Genomic DNA, 9,539 nt, shown 5'->3' with positions numbered 1-9,539 from the left:
TTCTACTCTCTCTAAAAAAAATCAATGGAAAAATATCCTCGGATGAGGATTAACAAAAAATAAAATAAATTAAATTTTACGAAAAGACACATAATATCTATGTGATTTAGAAATAAATAAAATTTTAAAACAAAGATTGGAAAAGTAATCATGAAAGAAACATAAAGCATAAAAACTGCATAAAATCATAAAAATAAAAAATGTATTTATTTATTTCTAATAGAAAACTGTGTAAAATCATGATTTGTAATTTAAATATGCCCTCTGCTGGACAGATCTAGTTTTGCAAACTCTTTTATTCTTTCCTAGATGTTAAACCAAAATCTGAGCTAGCAATTTGATGAGCACTTTTTTACTCTCAGATACAATTACATAAATAGCTGCTTAATCATTTTGTAGGCACTACACCACAATCTCTCGCCCATCTTGAGTCCCTATGGGGCAGGCCTTGTTTGTAAACAGTGTGCTGATTTCTGCACAATAAAAAAAAAAGAGGACAGATTTCTAAATACTTTGGATGGCCTACTGTCTGAAATTCTACCAACAAGGCTTCATTGTTTGAGCTGTTATATTAATTATATCTTCCAAAATTCAATGTCTTTTGAAAGGAATATCTCCAAGGAAGGTGATTCCAATTAGTGGTGGGGTGAGTATCTCAGAGCTCTCAGAGAGAGAAATGATGAACACAGTGAGAGTGGGGAATCAGAAGGAAACACAGTTTTCCCACAGTTCTATCAGGTTCAGGCGCTGAGTGTCTACCGGCAGACATGTTAAAAAACAAAAAACAAACAAAAAAAAAACCACCTGAATTTCTAAAATATATTTCTCCTAAACCTTAAAATAATATATAGAAAGTATTTTATTGCTTAAATTCCAAGTATTTAACCATTTAGTTCATTTATTTCAAATCTAAAATTAAAGTTTACAAAAATATCAACTCCAAGATCTAAAAAAAAAAAGGCCATCCTCTATCTCTATGTTTATATCTTTTGTATAAACAATACATCCATGTTGTAGGAAAGCCATACCAGATACTGATGGTCTATGAGGGAAAAGACTAGCTTCCTACAACACTGAGAACATGAACCATCAAGGAAGAGATTATTTCCTGACAGAGCCTGGATGCTGATCACAGTGGTTTGAAATTCGCTTTTTAAATCAGAAAAAAAAAAATCTTTAAAAACTGCAAGTCACAGGCTGGTGTGGCTCAGTTGGTTGAGCATCAACCTATGAACCAGGAAGTCACGGCATGCAGGAGGCAGCCGATCAATGATTCTCTCTCATCATTGATGTTTTCTCTCTCTCTTCCTCTCTGAAATCAATAAAAATGAAACTCATGGGAATCCCAAAATACAATACAGATAGCAGCAGAGTTGTTCTTGGATATTGTAAGATGGGCGTAGATGGGAGTAAATGGAAGAAGCGGAATTTTCTTGCTCCCAGTGCTTCTCCTGTACCTTACATCCCTGGACTTCTGCTAAAAAAAAATAAATAAATCAAAAGAAAGAAAGAAGCCACTTCTACCGGTATGCACTGTATGCAGTGAGCCACACACAGGCTCAGCTGGAAGCTGAACCAGAGTGAGAGGGTTTTAGGAAGGTGCCAGCTGTGACGGAGGCCGGCCCAGGCCCATCAAGGAAACAGGATGTCCAGCGACCTCAGCCATATAAACAGAGGCAAAAGGGCTTTCGCCCCTGGGAGACCAACCAGAACAAGCCTGCGACCCAGCCAGACAGCTGGCTACCTACGATGAGAAACAGCAGTTCCCAGCATTTTCCCATGCTTTTATACTTCCAGGGCGGTCTTTGTTTATGCCTAAAACTGATTTTCCTGAGGACACATTTTGTGATTTTCTTTCCCATTTTTTCCTTTCACAGTTGCTTTCTCTCACTCTAGAAAATAAAGGCCTGTCTCTCATCCAGCTGGAATCTTACTACAAGAAAACTGAGGCAGAAAGATTGAGAAACTTGTTCAGAACACACAACTAGTAATTGGCACGCCACGAATCCAACCTGGGCAATCTCCTAGCAAAAATGATCCCTTTGTCTTGCTTCAGATGCTTTAGGTTTCAAGTAATAAATCTCAACTCCACATATATTGGCTCCTACAACTACAAATTCAAAAGATCAAGCTTGGGTTTGAGGCAGAACAGTAAGAAGCTAGGGAAATTCCTTGACATGTGGAATAAGGGAAACTGACAAAAATCACTAAATGAGGCCAAACAATTTGAGCAATTTACAGCCAGCTAATGAATCACAAATTTTTATTTTCCCTAACCAAGGACATTAAGGAGCAAATGCTCTACACCTTCCAACAGTCCTGGGACAGAAGGGCCTGAGTCCTGGTCCCTCTTAGATGATGTTCTTTGAAAATAAACTAACCAGATAAAAACTCTGACCCCTCTCTATTCACATTTTGATGAATCAACATATTGAAGGACACACCTGGAAAGCTAATGAATTTTCTGTTAAGACTCCCCTAAGACAGCGGTTCTCAACCTGTGGGTCGCGACCCCTTTGGTGGTCAAACGACCCTTTCACAGGGGTCGCCTAAGACCATCCTGCATATCAGATATTTACATTACGATTCATAACAGTAGCAACATTACAGTTATGAAGTAGCAACAAAAATAATTTTATGGTTGGGTCACAACATGAGGAACTGTATTTAAAGGGCCAGAAGGTTGAGAACCACTGCCCTAAGACCTTTCCTAGAATTCCCACTGTTCTAAGAAAGATTTTTAAAAGCCTCAAGAAAAAGGACTCACGGTGTACTCTCGCTAGAGCATGCTCATGCCTTAGATCTCTACTTTCTTTCTCCTAAACTCTAGTAGTCCCCATGAGACTTGCAACTAGGGAAGCATTGGGCAGTAGGCAGCTCATCCTGGATTTACCCCCTGATCCTATCGCCAAAGCCCCCTTTTTCTCTGACTTCCCAGGGAGCTAACAGCAGCCTCACCTTGGCTCACTTCTTTCCTATGATATTTCTAGGGGCCAAAGTAGCCCCCCCCCCAACCCCCCGGGCTCTCCTGTTACTTCTACCGTAAGCCTGTCCTTTGTGTCACTGTCCCCAGCTTTAGTAAACGTACTCTCAAAATCACCTGGACTTGTTGGTGAAATCTTTCCTACATGAAGTCAAGAACCCACACACTACAGACCAGCCCAAGGCAGATCCACTTCGGGCCCAGACCCCATGTGGTAGCAGGTTTAACCCAGTGGCTTACTGATGTCATTAGAAATCTGATTTCTTTCCATTTCCCCATGCTGCCTTCCTCAAAATCCACTTCACCCTAAAACCATCTCTCCTTGTTGACACAGGATCATTGCCAATGGCTCCCGGGCTACATGTTTCCCCCATGAATATCCAGAGATGATCTCTATCCTAACATTACAACAAGCAACCTGACCTAAATTGGCTTAGATCACATCTTGCCCTTTCCCTGATCCTCACCATCACCCGCCATGGTCACAAACATTGTGGCCTAGAAAACTCAATGCACTGGTTGTGTAAGTTAATCAGACTCCAACCTAAGATACAAATAGTCAGTTTCCCTGAAGCACATGAGCTATGAGGGGAAAGGGTAGGTTATAACATAAAAATGTAAGGAATAATTGGAAGAGAGAAGGGGGAAGTAGATGTTGTGTAGGTGACTTGTTAATGTCCAATATATATCTGCTCCTAGGGAACATAGAAAAGAAAGAAGAAACAAGAGATCATTATAGACAGAAGGGCTCAGATCCACTACTGAGTGATACTGTTGTGGTCCACATGTTCATTGCAGCATTATTTACAATAGCCAAGATCTGGAAACAGCCCAAATGCCCATCGGTAGATGAGTGGCCAAAAAAGCTGTGGTGCCCTGGCCGGTGGGCTCAGTGGATAGAGTGTAGACCCAAACACAAAGTGTCACAGATTCAAGGGCACGTACCTGGGTTGCAGGTTCCAATGAAGGCCTCCAGTTGGAGCGTGTTCAGGAGGCAGCCAATCTATGTGTCTCTCTCACATCAATGTTTCTCTTCTCTCTCTCTCTCTCTCTCTCTCTCCCCTCCCCGCCTTCCTTTCTCCCTTCCATTCTTTCTAAAAATCAATGGGAAAAAAATATCCTCAGGTGAGGATTAACAAACAAATATACATAAAAAGTTTAGAGGAAAAAAAAGCTGTGGTACATTTACACAATGGAATACTGCTCAGTTGTAAAAAAAAGGGGGGAAATCCTTTTGTGACAGCATGGATGGACCTGGAGAGTATTATGCTAAGTGAAATAAGCCAGTCAGAGAAAGACAAATACCATGTGATCTCACTTATATGTGGAATCTAATGAGCAAAACAAACTGACCAACAAAATAGAAACAGAGGCATGGATACATGGAACAGACTGACAGCTGTCAGCAGGGAGGAATACTGGGGGACTGGATGAAAGAAGATGAAGGGATTAAGCAAAAAAAAAACCCCACAAAAACATATTTACACAGCACATAGACACAGACAACAGTGTGGTGATAGCCAGAGGGAAACAGGGGTGAGGGGGGTGGGGTAGGTGGAGGTGGGAAAAGTGGGGGGAAATGGGGACAGAAAGAAATTGCTTGGGATGATGATGGACACATGATACAGTGTGCAGATGATGGGGTTTGTTTAGTTGTACACTTGAAACCTGTACCCCAATAAATTCAATTTTAAAAGAAAGAAAACCAGCACAGTGATGACAGATAGCCAAGTCAACCTTAGCCCATTTTGAGACTCTGTGCCAGAATTAAATGATGATACTGTGTGGCTGCACTCTGTGAAGATTTACAGCATACAAATTTGAGCTAATATGATGTAAAATACCATGTCCCACTTTGTGATACAAATCCCACAAATAAATATATCTCTTAAGAATGACATGAAAACAAGTAGGGTCTATGTTCCCTCCTTTTGAATCTAGGCGAAAATAATGTTATATTGACTTCTGAGCCTCGGTCATAAATGGTGATAGAACTTCTACATAGTTCTCTCTGGGGATGCTTGGTCTTAAAACCGAGCCACCACACTGTGAGGAAGTTCAAGTAGCCCATGGAGGGGCCCATATGAAGGAACCACGCCTACTTGTTCACAGACCTAGCTGAACTCCCAGCCAACACCCAGCACTAACTTGCCAAGCATGTGAGTGAACCATTTTAAAAATGGATCTTTGCCCTAGCTGGTGTGGCTCAGTTAGTTGGGTGTCAGTCGAAAGGTTGCTGGTTTGATTCTGGCTAGGACACATGGCTGGGTTGCAGGCCTGGTCCCTGGTAGGGGGCATGCAGGAGGCAGCTGATGGATGTTACTCTCTCACTTGATGTTTCTCTCTTCTCCCTTTCTCTCTCTCAAAATCAATAAAACTATTCTTTTTTTAATGGATCTTTAACCCCCTGTTGATCCAGCCCAGATGGTACCACATGGGGCAGAGACATCTCCTCCTGAAAGACCTTGCCAGAAGTTCAGATTGTTGGGCAAACTAAATGATTCCTGTTGTTTTAAGTCACGAAATGCTGCAGTTGAATGACATAGCCATGGATAATTGATATAGCAAGCAAACACAGAAAATGACTATACAGACAAATCAAGCTTATAATTCTATAGCTATATACATTATGAAAAAAACACCCAGACATGGCTATCTTTTAACTTTTTATTATGGAAAACATCAAACATATATCAACAATGAACCCCTATACACCATCACCCAGTTTTGACAATTATCACCATTCTGATTCTTATATTATTTATATATCCATCCATTTTCCTACCTGTTCTCAATTACATTTTTTAGGTAAAATTTACATGAATTCAAAAGCACAGATCTTAGCTGTATAATTTTATTATTTTTTAAAATATATTTTATTGATTTTTTACAGAGAGGAAGGGAGAAGGATAGAGAGTTAGAAACATCGATGAGAGAGAAACATCGATCAGCTGCCTCCTGCACACCTCCTACTGGGGATGTGCCCGCAACCGAGGTACATGCCCTTGACCGGAATCAAACCTGGAACCTTTCAGTCCGCAGGCCGACGCTCAATCCACTGGGCCAAACCGGTTAGGGCTCAGCTGTATAATTTTGACAGTGGATACATCCACACCTCACAGTCATTTTCCAAATCCCCAGAAAGTTCCCTTGTTTCCCTTTCCAGCTGTCTTCTGCATCAGTCAAGGTCCAGTCAGGAGACAGAAATCAAACCAGTGATTTAAATAAAGAACATTTATTCAATTCTAACAATTAAATTATAATAAATATTTTAATTCATCTTTACATTGACAACAATTTTAAAAGAACAAGAGTTAACATGTTAAAGAAAACAAGAAATGACAGACCAAATGGGTGAAAAGATGCAGAATTTTCATTGGAATGTATAAGAAGAATCAAAGGAACATTCTAGAACTGGAAAACATTCTATCTGAAATGAAGAACTCATGTGATGTATTTAACAGTAGACTGGACACAACATAAAACAGATTCAGTAAGCTCGAAGACAATGAGTAAAAAAACGTCCAAACTTGCGCACAGAGGGGCAAAAGAATGGGGGGGAAACAGAACAGAGTACAAAAGGGGAATGTAGGACAAAGAACAAAAATCGAACATATTTTTTATTGGAGTCCCAGAAGAAGAAAGAATTGGATAAATAGTTGAACATGACCAAGAGTTTTCTAAAACTGATTAAAAAAATATTAATCAACAGATTCAGTAAGTCCAGTGAATCAAACAGATTTTTTTAAAATATATTTTATTGATTTTTTACAGTGAGGAAGGGAGAGAGATAGAGAGTTAGAAACATCGATGAGAGAGAAACATCGATCAGCTGCCTCCTGCACACCCCCTGCTGGGGATGTGCCCGCAACCAAGGTACATGCCCTTGACTGGAATCGAACCCGGGACCCTTCGGTCCGCAGGCCGATGCTCTCCACCGAGCCAAACCGGCTAGGGCAAACAGAATTTTTTTTAATCAGTCTCTATTCAAGAGGTTTGCAAGGGAATTATATGTTAAGTAGACACCATGTTTTATTTAGGACAGATAGATGAATGAAGTTTAGAAGAGGTTCAACATACAGGGAAATCTGAGATAAAAGATTAGGCATTCCAAAGCTTACAGAAGATGGGTTTTAGAAAGAGTGTGAGGCCTGGCAAATTGGGTCCGATGAACAAGTGTCCAGGGATATGAGGCACAATGGGACTCATCCTGGTAGCCTCCCAGGGGAAGTAGGTAACCAGGTTAGGATAGGTATATGGGGCCCAGAAGACTGCTCTTTTGCACTAGCTGGCAATGTGGTAGCAGAGCTGAGTGAAGGACTCCTCAAGAAAACAACATCTTAAACAATAAGGAGTGCTTCTGAGGGCCTCCTTTCTCCACGGGCAGAGCAATACAGTAGGCTGGTGAGGACGGGCTCACACTGAGGAAGGGCCAGGGATGCCTCTTGCAGCTTTGTAATGTTACAGCAAGTGGAGAGCAAGGCGAAGAGCAGCTCCCACTTCCCTGATGCTCCCTGACCCTCAACTCAAATCCACTTCTGCTACCTGCTCCATGGCCAACCTGGACTGTCATCACTCAGAATGGCTTTATTCTGAATCTTAAATACAAATATTCCACTTTCTGACTCCTACCTCCTACTTTTCCAGCTCCCTCACTCAATTACTCCCTCCAGCCCTCTTCACTCACCCCTCAGGAGCCTGTACTTTCTACCAACATATCAGTATTATGTTTTATTCTCATTTCCTAGTCCTTAGAGTCTGTGGCCCATCACTTCAGGCACTCTCAAAAACCTAGCGCCTCACCGTTGCCCTTCCATTCTATATGCCGGGCAAACTCCTATCCTGGATGAAGTCAACTTGTATTTATGTACCTACATGTGGTTTACTGAGTGCTACTTGAGAAAATCACACAATTGGGAAGATGAGTACATGCTCTCTACATATTTTCAAACATAATTATATAAAGGTAAAACATATGAAATGCATCACAAAATTTAAAACAATACAGATGTATATAGAGTGAAAAATGAGAATTCTCCTCTAAAACCATCCCCCAAAACATTTGCTGTAAATAGTTTGGCATATGTTCTATGCATGTATTATTCTTAAATATAGATACATATATACATTTAAACACACCTATACATTTATACATATATATACACATGTATGTATACATACACAGCTATACATACATATGTGAAATCTGATAAGTAGCTAGATTTTAGTAGACACTTTGATGGGCAACTTGTATTTTCTTTTTTAAAATTTAATATGTCTTGGGGAGCTTTTCTTCTCAAAAGGTACAGATATACTTAATTCTACATAATATCCTGTTCCTGTATTCACATTTAGGTTATTTACTATTTTCACTATTAAAAATGTTATGATGAATATCTTATACAAACTTCTAATCCTATATGCAGGTATAGCTCTATAGTGGATCCCTAGAAGTGGAAATGATTGGTCAACGTCAGATGTATTTAACATTTTATTAAATTACCATCCATAAAGGAGGGGAACTGTACCAAATTGCCCTCCCAACTGCATAGGAGCGTCACTACACCAGCTGGGCTCTCAATACTGCTCATCTTCTCTTTCCTTCCCTAGACTTCTCTCTGCCTCATGTCCCCATACCTCACCTCTGTTCCCTTTATCCCTACCCAAACATACACATTCTTGGCAAATATCTCACCAAATATTTGTTAAAAAAAAAAAAAGCCACCAGAGAACTTTCTTGACGTCCTACGAAACTGCCCACTCCTATCCTGTCCTTCTCCCCTCCTGTTATGATGGTGAGGAGTGGGGGCAGTCCTTCCTCCGGTTTAAGAAAATACTAGGTGTGGGATCCTTCCCTTCACAAAAAGCTGGCTACTTTCCCTCCTAAGGTCTCTCCTTCCCCTTTCTCCTTGGCTAACCCCAATCTTCTGCCCTCATCGCTCCATTGGAACCTCAGGCTGGCCTTGGGCCGTACCCACCAGACCCCTTCAGGTCCTTATCTTAGTGGACACCATTGCCCACTCTCTTCATAAAGCCACACTCTCCTGGTTTCCTTCCTTTGTCCCTAAGGTACTTCTTTCTCACTCCTGATCTTGTCTTCAGGCTCTTCTCCAAACCTTCAAAGATGGAGTTTGGAGTTTCTGTCCTGGGGCCCTGCGCTCTTTCTCCCTGGGAGATGTCAGCCACGCCCCTCTTTCAACCACCATCAGCCCTCCGTCTTCTCTCGGATCTCTATCTTCAGCCCCGACCTGACCAAAGCTGACTTCCTCCTCTTCCATTCCCTTCCTCCTCTCCACTCCCTCACCCCGCCAAACCCTAGCCCTCCTCTGGGAAACCCCTTCCCATTCCTCCCCCTCTAACTCCGCCGCCAAGGTGCTCCAGTACCTCGCAGACCTGAGGAATATAGTTCTCCTTGAAGTAATTTCTCAGCCAGGGGCTGGCATTGCGTAGGGAGGCCATGGAAGAGGCTCCACTGAAGCTGCGCTCCCGGCCTCCTCTCTTCGCTGGGGCGGCAGGCAGGTGCCGAGCGGGAGTCAGGGCCTAGCGCGTCCCGACG

The sequence above is a fragment of the Myotis brandtii genome, unplaced genomic scaffold, assembly GCF_000412655.1.
Source record: "Myotis brandtii unplaced genomic scaffold, ASM41265v1 scaffold17, whole genome shotgun sequence".
NCBI classification, from domain to species: domain Eukaryota; kingdom Metazoa; phylum Chordata; class Mammalia; order Chiroptera; family Vespertilionidae; genus Myotis; species Myotis brandtii.
This window is presented reverse-complemented; position numbering follows the sequence as displayed.